We start from the raw sequence: 19,636 nt of genomic DNA, 5'->3' as shown, positions 1-19,636 counted from the left end.
AGACATAAATCATGTGTAGGATCAGCCTATTAAGGGAACTTTGGCAAGAATATTGCCAACAATGACTGAGAGAGACACCCTGACCCTCCATGATTGTCACAAAAAAAACTATTTTCTTTACAGTTATAAAGACAGACAATGGGGGGATCCTTGAACTCCTGGGGTATAACCTTCCCTTGGTAAATAATCTGGAAAATTTCAGCCAATTTTTGTATGAGCAAAGAATTGCCAATTTATAAATCTCAGCTGGAATAGAATCAGCACCCAATTGCTTTGCCACAGAAAAGTAGTCTAATAGAATTTAAAACTTCCTTTTTAGTTGAAATTTCTGCTACGGTGTGAATGGATTTCAACTTGAGGCAAACAGTCAATAGCTTCAGCAGTGCTTGATGACAGTCTTTTGATAACACTATGCCCATCTCTCTAGGATCCCATGTCCTTATCAGTAATCATTGTGGCAGCATCAGCTCTGACCAGTTGAGATGAACAATAGGTGCATAGTGTGGCTTCAGAAGGGGCTGAGGAATTATCAGTAAGGTGTTTGCTGCCTGACACCTCCAGAAAAAAATGCAAAGAACAGAATAGAAGTCTATACAACATTTGTAGAACTAACCAAGGCCTTCGATACTGTCATGAGGGGTTATGGAAAATTATGTCAAAATTTGGTTGTCCTGAGAAGTTCAACTATATAGTATGTCAATTTTATGATACCTCGCTGTGTGTTCTGGACAAGGGGCAAGGCTCTTGAGCTTCCCAGTCACCTATGGAGTGAAACAAGTTTTCATCCATGTTGTCAAATGTCTTCAGTGAGGCAAATATGGAATCAAAGTCAGCTACTACACTAATGGTAAATTCTTCAACTTGAAAAGGTTACAAACCAAAACTAAAGTGGAGGGAGTGTTGGTGAATGACTTAATTTGTATGCAGATGATTGTTCATTCAAAGCAGCCTCCAAAGCTGAGGTGCAACAAAGTATGGATCAATTCTCTATGCTTGTACTAATTTTAGCCTAAGAACTAATATTAAGAAAATACAGCTCCTCCATCAGACTGCAACACACCTTCTATCTGTGGAACTATCAAGTTATAGCAAATGTTGAAGTTTTTAATGCTGTGGATAAGTTCACTTACTTTGCCAGTATACTTTCCAGGGATGTACACATTGGTAATGAGATTGACACGCATTTCCAGAGCCAAAGGAAAGTCTGGGAGAAGAGAGGTATTAGACTGACTACCCCACTGAAAGTCTACAGAATCGTTGTGCTGACCTTATTGTTGTATTGCCATAAAACCTGAACAGGTACTAGTGCCATGCCAGGAAACTGAATTGCTTCTATTTGATTTGTTTTAGGAAGATTATGCAGATCACCTGGCAGGATAAGATACCAAACATTGAAGTCCTTTCTTAAAGTAAACTGCGAAGCATTCCAACTCCATTGCAGAGAGCGCAACTCCTTTGGCTGGCCATATTATTCGAATGCCAAATATAGCTTTGCCAAAAAGATTATTTTATAAAGAACTTGCACAGGGCAAATGCTCACAAGGTGGTCAGAAAAGTGGTATAATGTCACTCTCAAGAGCTTAAGAACTTTAGACATAAATATATCAATATATTTGTAGTACATATGCATTCATATGCACCACAAGTGTATATATCTATATTTATGCAAGTATTTATTCCTTGTTTCTGGTCACTGTGGTGATGGGTTCTTCTGTTTTCTTCCTTTACTTTTACTTTGACCAATAACATCATCAGAGTCAGGGAGGTACTCTTGAGTCTATGCCTGATGCCAAAAGCTGACCAAAGATGATCTAAGATCACAGATCATGGAAATGAGTGTCACAATTAAGCCAAGTGAAGAACTATATTAGAACCATAGAAAAGATAACCTGGGGAGAGGTTCTAAATCTCTTAATTACATGAAAAGCCTTGATAGCATTCTTTTTTTTAATTTCAATTTTTTATTTTTTAATTTTATTTTTTAAATTTTTTATTTTTAATAGCTTTTATTTACAAGTTATATGCATGGATAATTTTACAGCATTGACAATTGCCAACCTTTTGTTCCAATTTTTCCCTCTTTCCCCAGCCCCTCCCTAGATGGCAGGATGACCAATACATGTTAAATATATTAAAGTATAAATTAAATACAAAATAAGTATACATGTCCAAACCATTATTTTGATATACAAAAAGAATCGGACTCTGAAATATTGTACAATTATCCTGTAAAGGAAATCAAAAATGCAGGCGGCAAAAATATAGGGATTGGGAATTCAATGTAATGGTTCTTAATCATCTCCCAGAGTTCTTTCTCTGGGTGTAGCTGATTCAATTCATTTCTGCTCTATTAGAACTGATTTGGTTCATCTCATTGCTGAAGATGGCCTGGTGCATCAGAACTGATCATCATATAGTATTGTTATCGAAGTATATAGTGATCTCCTGGTCCTGCTCATTTCATTCAGCACTTGATAGCATTCTTGCAGAACAGGTAAGTTATCAGGAGCTTTCTAGTATTATTGATTGGATAGAAAATGAAGGTCTCATCAAGTTAGATTAGAGAGTAACTTTCACATGAACTTGAATTTTTGTCTAGGAACCAGATTAGCATTATATTGTTTGCAACAGTGATTTAATATCTGGATGTTGTCCAACACATATGGACAAAAAACTTAACTCCAATGCCAGGATTCATGCAGAGGTCACATTACTGTCTTTATAAATAACTTCCTACAAATTCATCTTTATTACAACACTCCATATTTTGGGAAGGACCTGAAAGGGATTTAGGAAATGGTAGCAGTATGGTGAGAGGACCTGAAATCATACTATACAAGGATCATTTTAAAGAAACTGATGTTATTCTGGCAAGGGAAGACTTGAGAGTGGAGCATGATGGCTGTCTTCAAATATATGAAAGGTGATCACACCAAAGATAACAAGGATTTTTCTATCTCATAACAATCAAGATAACTCAGACTAATGGATATAAGTGACAGAAAGGAAGATTTTGTTTTAATGTTGGGATGAGGGGAGTCCTAATAATGGACTTAAGCCTCTTGACATATGTAAGTGTTGAAAATGGAATGCAAAGAGAAGACAAATTACTCTAGTGTCACATAACTACTGACACCTTAGAGGCTTTCTGTCCTAATGTTCACTGTTTTCCATGTTTCACAGGATGAATGTTGCAATATCATCTAAATTTGTGACTTAAATTGAATAAAGATATGAATTCCCTGCCATTGGAGGACTTCAAAAAGAGGCTGAATGAACATATAACAGGCACATATATTGAGCAGATAAGCAAAGCAATTTTTCCACCACCAGCATTCCTGTTTCCAGACTAGCCTTTTAAGCCATAATTGGGGAAACAATAATTATGGAGAAAGGGCTGGCTAACCCCAATTATTAACTAGTTGTCATGTATAGGGCAGGCTAGTCAGTCTGTCAGAAGAATCAGGACACCCTGGGTGGGAGAGAGAAGATAGTATGTGCCTGGCAACTCAAATCGTTCTACTACCTTGGCCAAAATCTCTCCCAAATCTCTGAACTTCCTACAATGCTAGCATCCACTTCCCAACCATTTTGATTTTCATCTAGTCTGAATAGGACAGCCCAGGGGTATGAACTGAAGAGCCTTGGCAATAGCAATGCCTATAGTCCAATGCTCTCAGATATTGTCTTTTGAAATAGTCCCCATAGAGATACTTCCTGGCAACTGCTCTGTAGATGGTAGGTCCACAATTGCAGGACAAAAATGTTTTTACCTTTAAAGTACTTGGCATTGCCAAATAGTTCATCTAAAATTGATAAGCTTTTTATCATTGGGAATGACATTAAAGGAATTGAAATTTATTGACTCTAACTCTAATATTTATATTGCTGTTGCACCCTAAGGAGCATGGACCTTTTCTATCTGACTTGAAGCTGATGAAACTTTTCATTTGTGTTGTCTCCTTCCTGGGCTCCTTAAGAACAGGGACTGCATTACTTTTCTATTTGTGCACCTAGAACTTAAAACAGTCATTTCATATACAAAATGCCAAATCAATATTTTATGCATAGTATAAAGGCATTAATGGTTCAGGTAAGGGTTGGGTGAGATGACCTATAAAGTTCTATGATTTTATTTTCCATAGTAATGGTGTGTGTACATGTTGTATAGCTACCTTTGGTTATGTCAAATGAAGAGAACAGTTCTTACCAGATTTGCTTTGCCATGCTATATAGGACAAAATCTCATATTAATAACATTTTTGGAATGAATGAATTTCTTGAATGATCAAAATCCTACTGTGCCTATGTTATTTTAATAGAGTGATTTATCTGCAGAATTGCACATGGTTGTTACTCAAAAGTTAATAAGAGATCATCTTGTCCTAGTTATTCTTTATTTTATAGATGAAGAAACTGTTATTTTTATGAAAGTATTTTATCTAAGATCCCACAGACAATAAGTAAAAATGCAATATTCAAACCCAGATTTCTTGATTCTAAGTTTACCACTCTTTTCCACTATATCAAACTATCTGTAATCTTAAAAAGTATCTAGTATGATATTCAAGTTAAGCTTGTGGGATGTTCTTGAAAGAATTGTGCCATTGTAGGCATTGTAGTCTTTGTATTTGAAGGCAATTTGAATGGGAAAAATGAAGTGGAAAAGAAATTTAAGAATCATTCACTGAATCACAGATTTTGAAGTAGAAGGAACCTTAGGTCTCTTCTAGTGGTCAGTTTTCCAACAGAGCTTCTGACACACAATAGGTGCTCAATAAGTCTCTGTTGTATTGGATCAATTTAATTTATTTTTATATGGATGAAGAAAATGAGTTGCAGAGAGGTAAACTTATTTGCCTGAGATTACACATAGTAGAGCTGGGTTGAAATTTCATTCTGACTTAAGAGCTATTCTTTTCCTATTATACCCTTCTCATTTAGGGAGCTTTCAGTAAGATTGGAGAACTGAAAAACATACATGTGATCAAGAGCAATAATGCCAAAAATGTTTCTTTTAATGGGCTGGAAAATGGGTTTTGTTAGTGTTTAGGTTTCCTAGCAAATGTGTCACTGAGCTGGGTTGTAAAGTGCCAATGGGACGTAAGATAATTACATTATAAGTAATAGAATGGGCTAGAATGATGTGTAGTAAATGGAATCAAGGAATCTAAGTTGGATAAATGAGTGTATGTAGTCTTCTGCAAAACATAGAATATTTCTCGATATCAATTGATTCACACTCTAGATTATAAGGTAGGAGGGTATATGTGTGTATGTATTCATATTTGTATTTATACACATTTGCGTATGTAAGTATATATGTAAGGAGTTCTTCTATTAATCCAATGAGACAGTACTTCTCAGACTCTTGATCTTTCCCCTTTCTCCTCTTCCCTCTTCCTCTTTTTTCTTTTCCTTTCTCTCCCATTTTTCCCTCTCTTCTACACTTTTCCTTTTCTTCTCTCCCTCATCCATTCTTCTTCCTCCTTCCATTTTTACCTCCTTCCTACCTTCCCTGCTCTAGATGATGCAGTGGTGGAGATGGCCAGGGAGGACATGGAGTCTGCCAAATAGGACATAATGGGCTTGCATCAGATAATGTTTTCCAAAATGTCTGCATACCTGACAAGTGTGGTGACAGTCACCAGTGAAGGCTATAAACTGTAAAATATGATCATATTAATTAGCTTTAAGTTTGTAGAAATGGAACATATTATAAATATGTATAAAGTAAATAAATAAAGTAAGCATAAATAAAAATCTAAATGGTTTAAACCAGAAATATGCAGCATTTCAGCCTAATTTCGATCATGTTCCTTTAAATGAGGAGTCAGTAGCAGCAGCCTACAAGTTGGATGTATTTTCAAAGAAACTATAAGCAAAGTACTTTAAGAAGTTGTATAGTTTTCCTTCATTCTGGAAGAGGACATTGACTTCAGGGAGGTGAGAGTCAAGCAACAGATTTTTCAGCACAAAGCTTTTAAGATGTTTCATTAGAGCTGAAATGGGTGCATTGGAATTCACCAAACTTCTATGCTTCTTTTCCATAAACAAAAGTGGTGATGCTGATCCCAAGAGAAGAGCAATCCTCACCTTTGCTTGGATTTGTAACTTTGGCCACCCTAAATGTTTTCCTGAATTTGTATTCCTTGGAACTTTATCTTGTCATAATTTCATTGTGTGCCCCAAAGCAAGATTCAGAAATTAGTATAAATCCATCTAGAATAGATACAGATAGGAGGCTCTGATCTCCCTGTCTGCACACTTACCCTCCCCAGGGCTCCATCTTTGATCCTTGTTCTGAATGTGCACTCCAACCCCTTATATCCTGGGTTTGAATGTAAATAATAAATGTTGATTTAATCCTTAAAATATAATGAAACAGCACAATATTAGAGTGATGTCTGTTTTTCCAGGAGAATAATCCCTTGACCTTATTCCTTCACTGCACAACTGTCAGAGAAAAAGAGAAAGAAGCTAGGAGAGCAAAAGAGTGAAGAAATTAAATTAAGAGGCCACTGTCTTTCTTTCCATTCCTAACATCAACCTCCTGAGCAATAGTTGGCTCAAATACAAATGCCTTCGGGAAAAAGATAGGAAGGTGTGACCCCTCATGGGCTATTCTCCAGCAACCCAAACATTTTCCTTGCTGGTTCCAAAGGGAGGGTCTTGAATTCATAAAACTTACCACAGAATTGCTACGATTTACACAGAAGGATTTCAATTGAGCACTGTGAGTTTTAGGAAGAATGAAAGGAGGGAGTTAATATCTAAGTATATAGAGTTAGAAGAGTCAGTATCTAGGCCTCCATCTAGAACTAGGACACACAAAAGACTGAAGTCAGGCCTGGATTGGAAAAATGAGCTCTATAGAATTATTTTCTTATTTTAGAATAACAATGGCTCAGATTGAAGTGTTTCTGCTAATGACTTTTCCTTTTCCTTTCTTTCAAGTGGATGGTAGAAGGCAGGTCAAATTGACCTCATTTTAAATGGACATATAGAGACACTAGAATCTGGGAAGTCTTGATCCTAGTGGCTTCCAGTATAGTGAATAGTGCTGCCTGAAGACGGACCCAGTCACTCCAACCTTCCTAGGTTCCTTTTTGCTTCCTTTGTTTTACTTTCTTTGGGTACCTATATGCTTCCTTTTTGCTTGGTAGGAATTGTCACAGATTAGTGATATGGAACAGAACCAGGAGGAAAACAAACCTTGAGTGAGAAAAGAGAATATAGAGAGAATTTTAATGGGTTAAGGAAAGGATACAAGATTTTTCTTCATAAATGGAGAAACTTCAGGGATTTTTTATTGGAGCATGGACAACCTCAGAAAGAGAATGCGTGAGTTGTGATCTGAATGGCAGATTCTTAGTTATCTCAAATTTTTTCTTCTTTTCAGTTTCCTTTTATGTTTAATGGTAGCATTACTATGTCAGTTACTCAGGTTCACAACCTTGGAGTAATTTCTAAATTCTGCTTCTCTGTCACCCTACATATCGATCCATTTGTCCAATTATTTCATGTATACTTCCAGATTTATCTAGTCTATATTTTCTTCTCTCTACTCACACAAAACCCATTTTGATTAAAGTTCTAAATATGTTTCATCTGGACAGTCACAACTCACCAATAAGGTTTTCCTGTATCAAGTCTTCCTATCCTCCAAAAATTTTACAAGGAATTTCCTAAAGTCCAGCTTTATTATCCATATCCCTTCTTGACAAATGCCATTTGTCACCTATTGATTCAAAATAACTAGTTATTTAATCTTTTCTTGAGCTCTTATAATTTTAGGATTGGGTAATTTCAAAATGTCCATAATTATTATATGAAATAACATCCTTAGTATAGGAAGTATAATCATAGATGAAGTAAAATATATTTGTTCGTTTATAATTATACCATCACATATAATTATAAATGAATAAATATCATATACTAAAAATGCATGCTAAAAACTTTTACTTATAGGGCATATAAGAAAAATGATTAAAGACACATCCTAGCTCAATGCATGCTAAAAATTTTACTTATAGGGCATATAAGAAAAAATGATTAAAGACTATATACCTAACTCAATGAAATTTAAGTAACTTTTTGAGACTTATACTGGAAACTCACAAAAATTTTGATGGTTGATTAAAAATTGAAATCTGGAATAACAGATCAGGACATTTTACTCTTCCTTCCATCTGACTAAATCAATTCCAGCTGCATTTATTTTGTGAATATGTCCCCAAATCATTTATATTTCCAATAATGAAAACAATAAGATATTTATAGTGTGTTTAATGTTCATAAAATGTCTTAAATATATTATTTCCTTTGGTCTCTCTATATAACTCTTACAGCACATTTTGTTTTCTCATTTGTGATCAAACCAAATCTCAGGTTAAGTGATTTGCCTAGTATGACAGAAAAGTAAGAGGATAGAGGTTTGAACCCATGTCTTGTGAGCTTTGTTTGACATTCTGTCCACAAATATTCATTCTCAAACATCCCTTTGCAAGGCAAAACTTATAGGATAATATATATAGTATATTTGTAAATCATCCAAGTCTATTTCTTCATTTTACAGATGGACAAATAGATATTCGGAACATGAAATGATGACAAAAAAGCTCAATAGTTATATTTTATTTCTATACATACCTTATTGAAGGAGCAGTTATTTTATAAAAGTGAATTTAATACCAGCTTTCTCAGGAGAAATTCTGATCTAGCCTGTGACTGTTGGTCGACCATATTGCTGATGAATTGACTCCTACATCTACATTTGCTGGTTTCCAGGTGAACTCTCACCAAGCCATACCCTACTTCATGGCTCCCTATCAACAACAACTTACCTCTGCCTCTCTGAGTTCCTCCTCATCTGCTTTCCTGGCTACCAGAGCTGGCAGCATTGGCTCTCTCCCTAGCCTGCTCTTTCTCACTATGGCTGATGCCCCTTCTGCTCACCATCCGATTGGAGACCTCTCTACATGAGCCCATGTACACCTGCTCAGCCTTCTCTCCCTCCTGGATATTGTGCTCTGTCTCCTATTCCCCAAAGTCCTGGCTATCTTCTGGTTTGATCTCAAGCTATCAGTTTCTCTGCCTGTTTCCTCCAGATGTTTATCATGAACAGTTTCCTTCCCATAGGTCCTGCACCTTCATGATCATGGCATATGATCGCTATGTTGGCCATTTGTCATCCTTGCGCTACCCTTCCATCATCACTATCAATTTGTGGTCAAGGCTAGTGTATTCATTATTGCAAAATGCTCTCCATTTTCTGCACCCGTTCAATCCTTTCTTCCAAACTTCATTACTGTGGAAGAAATATAATTGAGAACTGCATCTGTGCCAATTTATCCGTGTCCGACTTTCTTGTGACAATTTTACTTTCAACCGACTTTACCAGTTTGTGGCTGGCTGGACTCTGCTTGGCTCTGATCTCATCCTCATCTTCATTTCTTATACCTTTATTCTTCGGGCTGTGCTGAGGATCAAGGCTGAGGGAGCTAGCCAAGGCTCTGGCACATTGGTTCCACTTTATCCTCATCCTCTTCTTGCACCATCTTACTGGTTGTTGTTTTGACCAATGTGGCCAGGAGAGAGTGCCCATGGACATCTGATACTTCTCAATGTCCTTCACCACCTCATCCCCCCAGCCCTGAATCCTATTGTCTTGGTGTGAGGACCAAGGAGATCAAACAAGGGATCAGAAGTTACTGAAAAGGAAGGTTTGAGGTCATAGGATTACTTCTAACACAATGCTGTGACTGAAAGATTGAGCAACAGGTAGGAATGGTCATGCTATACTCTCCATTGTGGTATAACAACCTAAAACATGTATCTGTATGTATTTGATTCCTGTACTTTATTCCTTCCTTAAGTCTCCGTATCAGTAACAGGAGAACATAAAGTATCTATTATATTTAAAGAAAAAGAATCTGGACCCAATTTTAGAAAACAGAAGTCAGAATTCCCATAATCCATCTTCTTCAGAATCTCCTTCTCCAAGACTCATTTTTTCCTTCCAAGACTCTTAATGAAGTCTTTTCTAGCTTTTGCTCAGATGTTGAGTGCAAGGAATCCTATCTCTATCTGGACTCAAGAATAGCTGAATTACTGTTCTCAGGAGGCACCTCCAATCTTTCCTTTTTTCCTGTATTTGACTTCATGTGAACCTAGATACCTGTATGTTTAATGGTTCTCTTTATGTGAATATATGTGTTTTTCTGATTTAGTAATTCTGGATTTTTGTCTCCAATCACATTTTCACTGTTGGCACTTAAAGTTTGCCATTGAAAGCCCTCTCTTCTCTTTTCCCTTACCTTTTCTGTATTATGTCCTCTTATGTCTTCAAACCTTCTGTTTCTCTCAAACTATCCTTTTTGCTAGTTCTTTTATGAGTTGTATTCCCATATTAGAATGTATGCTGTTTCATCTCCACAGGACTCTCTCCATCACATCATAGAAGTTTTGGAAGCTCACTCTTTGTCTGGAATACTTCTCACAGTGGGAGTATCTTCTGCCTCCAGGACTTCTCCATAACCATTGCCTGGTTATTCCAAGAATCTCCTCTTAAGGAGGATGTCTGTGATAACAATGTCTCCATTTTATTCCAGGTTACATTGTTAACTCATTTCTACAACACCATTCTTCCACGCACTCTGCCTGGGATCTCTTTTCTCATTGTAGCCCTTTTCCAGCTCTCTTTTATGTATTAAATTCTTCCACTAGAATGTAAGCGCCTTTACATAGCTGTCAAAACTGTCTTTAAATTTTTTTTATTTTGTTAAATATTTTCAAATTATTTTTTAAAGAATTTATGACATCTGCTTTTGAAAATTTCATATTTGAAATTCCCTCCCTCCTGCCCTTTCTTTATCCCTTGAGAAGGGAAGCAATATATCAATATATTAGCTAATTCAAAATTTATTTCCATATTTTTCATCAAAATGATTTTCTTAAAGCACAGTTTTGGTCATGCTATTCATCTTCTCAAAAATCTTTAGTGTTAACCTATTGCCTTTAGATGAAAATGCACAATATTGTTGGATTTTAATTTTAGTTTGGCTAGAGCCTACCTTTTTATATCAACTTTATCCTTCCCAATCTACATTTTATGCAAACTAGCTTCCTAATTATTCCCTACAACTTAATATTCCTTCTTTTGCCTCTGGGATTTTCAAAAGCTCTCTAATTTTCCATATACTTACATACATATACATATGTGTGTGTGTGTGTGTGTGTGTGTTTATGTTAATGTATGAGATGGGGTGGTTTCTCACTCAAACTGTAGAACCTCACATTTCTCATATAGAGTTTGTGGATACATACTACACAGTCACTTCCACTTGGCCCCAAAATGGCAGGTCCAGGTTTTCAATTAAAGATCATTTCCAGTCAGTTGCAATGAAATCCTTTCAACATTCTAGATTTCCCTTTTTGTGGTTCAAGACTGTTCTCCCACTCACTTTTTGAGCCTTCTTTGATGTGCTTCCATTTATACAAACTAGTCACTCGATTAATGTTGCTTTTTAAATCTAAACTTAAACTATCCACTTATCAGTAAGGCAATAAAAATATGATGGCATCACAAACACTCAAACTATTTCCCAGTGAGTTTCTGTATTTAGTCAGCCAGTCAGAAATTAAGACTTCTTGCCTGTCTAATGCTTTTACTGATGCTTTTTTTTCCTGAGGCAATTGGGGTTAAGTGACTTGCCCATAGTCATTTAGCTAGGAAGTGTTAAGTGTCTGAGACCAAATTTGAACTCAGATCCTCCTGACTTCAGGGCTGTGCTCCATCCACTGCACCATCTAGCTGCCCCCTACTGGTACTTTCTTTAAACAACTCCTGCCTAGCTGCTCTTCATTCTGCATCTTTCTTTCCTCTTTTGCCAAGTTCTTTGGACTCTTCTCCCAATCTGTGTATGTAGAGGTCAGGAACCCCAAAGAACACTAGTGTTTCATATCCCAAGAGAACAGGGACCCTGAAGAGCTGTATTGATTGCAATTTCAGGGCAATTCCTAGGTCAAGGACCAGAGTGCAGATCAGGAAAGCAGTGAATACACCTCTCTCAAGGTCACATTAACTTGAATGCTTGGAAAACTTCCAAACCATTAGAACTAGCTCCGAGGACATCAGTGTGAAAAACCTGAAGCTGAAGACAGTGCTCTTGCCCATTTGAATCCCTCCACTCCAGGAACAGAGTTAAATTTTATCATAAATTTCCAAATCAAGAAATAGGGTAGAAAAATGTACATACAACACAAAAATATCCTGACCATAAAACCAGTATAGTGATAAAACCAATATAGTGACAAGGAAGATCAAGACACACATTCAAAGCAATGAAGTCACAGAAGCTACAAACAAAGTCTCAAAGAAAAGAATGTGAATTAAAGTTGTGGAGGAAAAATTCAACAAAGAAATGAAGGCACAGGAAAAAATTATGCAAGGATAATTAATAACAGTGAAAGAAGCAAAAAAAAAATAAACTAAAGAAAATACAATATTAAAAAATAGAATTGACCAAATGGAAAAGAAGTACAGAAATTCATTGATGAAAATAACTCCTCACAAAGTAGAACTGGATGAGGGTGGGATGGATGAGAGAATTCTGGGAAAATGGTGGGATAAAACAGGAAATTACCTAATTCTCCTAAATATACCCCCAAATAATATAAAATAATGCCTTAAAGAGAAACAACAAATGATAAAAATAATTAAAAGTCAGAGGAAATCAGTTTTCACTTAAGACAACTTGGGAGGCTTCCCAGGGTGATGGTTGTTGTTGCTGTTGTTTGTCCTTTGTTCTCCAAGAGGACCATGATATCAGAGAGGGGATGCCATGATATGCAAGTGAATTAGATTTAAATGAGGGAAGCCTGGGTAAGGTCACCTGCCTCATTTTCCCCTGCAGAGCCTTCTGAGTCTAGAGGACAGAAGGCTTGAAATAGATAAGTTTAGCTAAATTTTAGAAATAGATAAAATTAGGTAGCTAATTTGGTTTAAAAAGAAGAAAGTTAAAAAATCAAATTGGTAGTATAAAAAATTAGAGAGGTGAATTGACCATGAATGTTGAGGGATTTAAAGTAATTCATAAGTTATTTTGTCTAATTACATGACAATAAAACTGACAATCTTAGTAAAATGGATGAATATTTATAAAATATAAATTTTCCATATTAATAAAAGGTGGAAAAATACTTAATTAAACCCATCTTAGAAAAAGAAATTCAACAAGTCTTTAATGACCTACCAAAGGAAAAAAAATCCCCTTGATTAGAGGCATTTATAAGTGAATTCTGCCAAATATTTAAATACCAATCCTAATAGTATATAAACTATTTGAAAAAATTAATGATTGGATGACTACCAAATTCTTTGATGTTATATATAGTACTGATATCTAAAACAGGAAAAACAAAAACAGAAAATTACAGACCAATCCCTCAATGATAATTCTATTATATTTAGTGCTATGTCAGTTAAACCATCAAGTAATGTTTTTGTAGAAGTAGAAAAATGGTAATAAAATTAATCTGGAAGAGCAAAAGTCAAAAATATAAGGATAATCAATGAAAAAATGTGAAGGGAGGAGGTCTAGTAGTTCCAAATTTCAATTTTTTTGTTTTGTTTTTGTTTATTTGTATCAGTCATATGTGAGTCTCTATGACCCCATTTTGGAATTATCTTGACAAAGATCCTGGAGTGGTTTGCTATTTCCTTCTCTAACTAATTTTATAAACGAGAGTTTAGGCAAACAAGGTTAAGTCACTTTCCTAGGATTATGTAGTTACTATGTGTCTGAGGACAGAGTTGAACTCAAAAAGAGGAGTTTTCCTGGTTCCAAGCCCAGTGCTTTACCCATTGTGCCATCTACATATCCTTAAAGTATAGTCCAAAGTGATCATAAGAAAAATTCTGGTAATGACTAAAGAAGCAATGTGGTTGATCTGTGGAAATAATTAGATATATAATATACAGTGGTAAATAGCCATAGTGATCTAGTTTTTGATAAACCTAAAGATCCAAGCTTTGGAAGTAAGAATTCAACTTTTGACAATTTTTTTCTGAGAAAATCACAATACAGTTTAGATGAAGATAGGCATAGACCTACATTTCACACTGTTTCACTAAGATAACTTTAAATGGATACATGATTTAGATATAAGGGAAGATATCAGAAAATTAGATCACTGTAGAAAATTTTACATGTCAGATCTATGGATAAGGGAAGAATTTGCCACCAAATAAGAGCTATAGAGCACCACCAGATGTAGAATAGATAATTTTGATTACATGAAATGAAAAAGCTTTTGCATAAATAAAACTTTCGTCCAAATTAGAAGGAAATCAGAAAATTGGGGAAATATTTTTAGAAATTTTTTTAAATAAACTCCCTATTTTTCAAATATATAGGGAAATGAGAAAAATATGTAAAAATAAGAGCCATTCTACAGTTGATAAATTATCAAAGGATATTAGCAGTTTTCAGAAGACATTAAAGCTATCAATAATTGCATGAAAATGCTGTTAATCAGTCTGATATACCACCTCATATCTATTAGATTGGTTAATATGACAGAAAAGGAAAATTACAAATGGAAGTGATATGGAAAATTTGGGACACTATTACACTGTTGGAGTTGTGATTTAATCCTACCATTTTGGAGATCAATTTATAATTATGCCCAATGGGCTATGAAATTATGTATACCCATTGATAAAGTAAAAAAAAAAATTACCCTTGGTAAGTCTATATCCCAAAGAGATCAAAGGACAGGGAAAGTGACCTATTTGTACAAAATATTTATAGCAACTCTTTTTATGAGGGCAAAGAATTGGAAATCAAAAGAATGCCCATAGATTGCTAAATGGTTGAACAAGTTGTGATATATGATTATAACAGAATATTTTTGTCTTATAAGAAATGATGAGCAGAATGGTTTCAGGAAAACCTGAGATTTATATGAACTGATGCTAAGTAACGTGAGCAGAACCAGGAGAACATTGGTACATGGTAGTAGCAATATTATAAGGATAATAAACTGATAAGCCTTGGCCATTATAATCAAGGCAATGACCCAAGATAATTTCAAAGGACTCATGATGAAAATGCTCTTCACCTCCAGAGAGAAAACTGATGAACTCTGAACCCAATTGAAAGCTTCCTCTTCTCCATCTCTATCTTACTCTTTTTTGTTTGTGCTTTCATTTACAATATAGTTAATATAGAAATATTAACTAGACTATTAATTAGACTAGATAATTAGATTAGATTAACTAACTATTAATTAGAAATAATAGAAATATAGAAATAGAAGCATTTATGTTTATGCAATGGTTCATCCCTCTGCCCACTCAACTACCAACACATGTACAAGAAGTTTTGATTAATCCAAAGGTCTTTTCCTACTTCTTTCAAATAGCTCAATGTGAGTCATACCACTTTCCAAGAGGTCAGGCCAAGCTTTGCCAAGGGGACAGTTGACCTTTTCTCTGCTGAAAGGACCATAAGAGTTAACATTGTCCTTAAGACCATTCCCTGAAATTGCCTTCTCCTCTGATCATTGAAGACAAAAATGAATCCATAGATGGTTCTTCATGTAAATAATTTTATGCAATTTAATTAAACAAGCATTTATTAAGTTCCTACTTTGTCCAAAAAATTGTTTGGATATAAGTATAAAGACTAAGAAAAAAATATGCCTTTGACTGGTCTCATTACCTTATAATTCAGGCTTTCTTGCCCTTAAATTTATTTTAACCTTTTTCTTCCATATGTCTTCCCATGGAAGTTTTCAATTTTCATTTTCTTCACAAAGCATTTATGAATGTAGATAGCATTGTGGTTGTTTATTAAATTGCTATAATAAGAGCTAGGGGAAATGGTTTTGATAATTAATATCTCTGTAATTTCATTGTCAAATCTCTTTCAGACTCAGTTTCCTCATCTGCAAAATGGAATGATAAAGAACTTATTTCCGTTATTGTTATTACCTGAATGATGGGAAATAGCATATATAAAGACTTTGCAGAATTAAATTAAGATATTGTTTTTGTATTACTAAACTAGACATTTTTTAGGCATGAGATAAAATAAAAAAAAAAAATCCACATGAAAAACCTAAAACCAATCCTTTCCTTTAAAGTCTTTTCCTTCACCTTCACTGATTTTATTTTAAATCTTTTTTTAGTTCCCAGAGTCTCCAGGCATTTCCTTCCTTCAGGTGCTTTTTCTTAATCCCCATGAAGCCCAATGGATTTCAAGTCCCACTTGTCCAAATTCATATCCTTTTAGCATTGGGGAACACAATGAGCCGAAGACATAAAAACTGGTCTGTAGCATTTACTACAATCCAAACTGGTCTGTGTATTTACTACAATCAAGAACTCGGCAAACAGCCCCAGACCCTGAAAGTTATGGTTTATAGGAGATTTCTAGCTCGATCTTTTTCTTGAGTCAAAGGGGGATAAAGGAGAAAGTAAGGTGAACAGACAATAGAATCTTTTTCTCTTTGAGGACAAGATTAGGGTGAGGTAAAGAGGAATTACAAGTGAGTAAGAAACTCTGTGTCCTGATCCAGCAGCCAAATAAGATTCCAGAGTTGACACAGATCTAGGAATTATGGCTACCTGAGTCATCAGCACAAAGGAGCTTGGTAACAACCATCTCAACTGTCTATTATATGTTAGCTTTTAGGAATGCTTTAAGAGATTTTTTGTATTAATGGTTGACAAAATTAATTGTAAGCTCCCCATAAATATCAATTTTCCACAAGAACTTTGAAAATTTAGTAGATCAAGAATCAAAAATTGAATTAAATTACTTTGGAGATATTTAATCTAAATTTTTCTTTTTTCCTAGGAAGAATGGGCTAAAGAGGTTTAGAGACTTTAAAAAGTCTTTTAAGCATTAAGTAGTCATTGGCATTTAATTTGAATCCAAGTCTCTTCCAAACCAGAACTTTTTTGGGGACACCTTACCTGAAGAAGAGAAGATGTAATAGACATCAAGGTTCATACTTTTCAATAGCTCCAGAAGTCAAAATTACATCCAAGGAATTGAAACCACAGGCAGATTTTGGTTCCATATAACATACTTTGAAAAACCAGAGTTATATAGCAACAGACCATGAAAATTTTAAGGAGATGCTACATGGATACTTTGAAATGTTGTAGAGGGAACTTATTCAGAGATAAGACAGGGAGGAAATGGTGATTTCTTTCTTTCTTTCTTTCTTTTTTTTAGTTGCCTTTTTTAATTATACTTTTTATTTAAAAGATAATGATGGTAAGTTTTCACATTGACAATTGGCCTTTTGTTCCAAATTTCCCTTCCCCCCACCCTTTCCCCAGATAGCAGGTTGATAATCTGTTAAATATTTGAAGTATGTTAAATAAAATAATATATATATATATGTCCAAACAGTTATTTTTGGGTAAAAAAAATTGGACTTTTGAAATAGTGTAAATTAGCCTGTAAGGAAATCAAAAGTACAGGTGGACAAAAACAGTGGGATTGGGAATTTTATATAGTAGCTCATAGTCATCTCCTAGAGTTCTTTTGCTAGGTGTGGGTGGTTTAATTCATTACTTTTCTTTGAACTGATTTGGTTCATCTCATTGTTGAAGAGGGCTACGTCCATCAGAATTGATCATAATAGTTTTTTAAATTTTAATAATTTTATTCTCAAACTAGTTTTTTCCGGTTTTCTAAATCATTTGGAAATTTTAGGTGATTTTAAAATCTCTCTTATTTAAAGACCTGGGAGGTTCATAATTAAAGGGAAGGGCTAACAACAATACTAGAATCACTTTATTTTGCCCATCTTGGGTGAGGGATAGACCAATCTTAGAGTACCCTCATCTTCCAAAAGGGATCTAGCTGCTGTGAACAAAAACAATTATCTAGTTTTGATTAGTAACTCTTCCTATTTAGTATGATACTAATAGTTCGATTTTAAATCCTTCAAGAGGTCTCTAAAAAAAACATTTATTGTTAAAAACAATAGAAGTATTTTCATTCTTATATACCACGGATTTACCTTTTGGAAGTACTTTTTATTTTTGAAATCACTTCATTTTTCAAGACTTAATGAAATGAATAGCCTCGGTTTTCTAATGCATTCTTTTCTTTCTTTCTTCTTCTTTTTTTTTAAATAATGATAGCTTTTTACATCACTTATTTTCCTACTGTATCCTCCTCCTTCCCTTTTTAAAAATCCAATTTACCTCTTTAAATTATTAATGGAAGAAGAGATTTTATTTTTAATTTTGGATTTTGAAAAAAAATTTCTAATGATTTCTTATTGCTTTTATCCCATAGGTTTAATTTTTCCTTTTCCTTCTTAATAAAGAAAAGGATTTTATTAATTAATAATAATTAATTTATTATCTTAATTTTTAATATTATTAATCTAAAGAATTAATTTCCTTTTATTATTTACTTTCAATTTTTTATTTCTTATATTTCCTTTATTTGGTGTTTTTAAATATTATCTTGATTCTGGTGACAAATCTTCCCCTCCCTCCTTTGACTCAATTGACTGAAAGCATATCCTCTCTCTGTTAGGCAGAAGGGATAATGCTGAAAAGTCTCAAAAGCAAGATAGAATTAATATAAGATTTAGGTAGGACCTTGTTACTTTGGCATTTCTACCCGAAGATAAAATAGAACACTGGGAAAAAGATTGTGAATACTTTTAAAAAAGACATTATTTTTCTCAAAAAAGATTTTACTTTGTGGAGTTCTATTTTGGAATTAGCTTGATTATTCTAAGTCAAACATAATTTTTTTTTTTGGTAGGGGTGACAGGAAAATGCTTTAGTTACCTTCTTTTGGTCCTTGATCAATATTCTACTTTATGGTATTTTATTTTGGACTTTGGATTTCCATAAGAGTGTACTTCTTTAGTATTTGTATCTGTTTTAATGTGGGGGGGAGATGGGGGATCCTTGTTACCTTTAGAGGTTTTCAACAAGCAGGAATTTTCCAAAAGCCTCCATTGCTTTTTTCTCAATTGAATCATCTTAAGTGGGAAGACACAAATGGTACTTTATCATTGAATCACCTTTCACCTGATTACCCACAGAGGGATTTCTTGTCTAGTTCCCTCTTAGTTTGATGTTTGTCCAAGAATTTAGAGTTTAGGCTTTTTGTGAAGGGGCAAAATTTTGGGAGAGGGAATAGATAGTACCCTACTATGTATGAAGGGGAAGTTCAAATTTTTTTTCAATTAAAAATATTTATAAAGGTTTTCCGTTAATGAGATGTATATCCTTCCAGAATCTAAGATGAACATATTAAGAAAACCAAATACTGGCCCTTTGTGAGGAAAAATCAAGAGGGAAAGCTCCCAATTAGGATCCCTTTGGACCCATTGGCAACAGCTTTCCTTTGCCTTCTGAATTCTCCTTATCTGTTTCCCGGCTTAGAGCTGGCAGCATGGCTCTCCCCCCCTGAGCCTGTTTTCTTTTCATGGGGCCAATGCACATTTCCCTCATATAAGGTAGAAGCATCCTTGCATGAACCCATGTACTATTTACTTAGATACATCTCTCATATTGTTCTCTTATCACTGTATCCCTAAGGTCTTGGCCTTTTTGGTTTGATTCAGACCCATCAGTTTT

General features: G+C 34.7%; 1 pseudogene; it reads left to right on the top strand.

The window, feature by feature from the left end:
- Positions 1-8,944: 8,944 nt before the first annotated feature.
- LOC116422619 lies at positions 8,945-9,720 on the top strand (annotated as a pseudogene).
- The last annotated feature ends 9,916 nt before the right edge of the window (positions 9,721-19,636 follow it).

This window comes from Sarcophilus harrisii, chromosome 3 (assembly GCF_902635505.1).
Source record: "Sarcophilus harrisii chromosome 3, mSarHar1.11, whole genome shotgun sequence".
In the NCBI taxonomy this organism is placed as follows: domain Eukaryota; kingdom Metazoa; phylum Chordata; class Mammalia; order Dasyuromorphia; family Dasyuridae; genus Sarcophilus; species Sarcophilus harrisii.
Note: the sequence above shows the minus strand (reverse complement) of the source record. Positions and strands in the feature narration are given on the sequence as shown.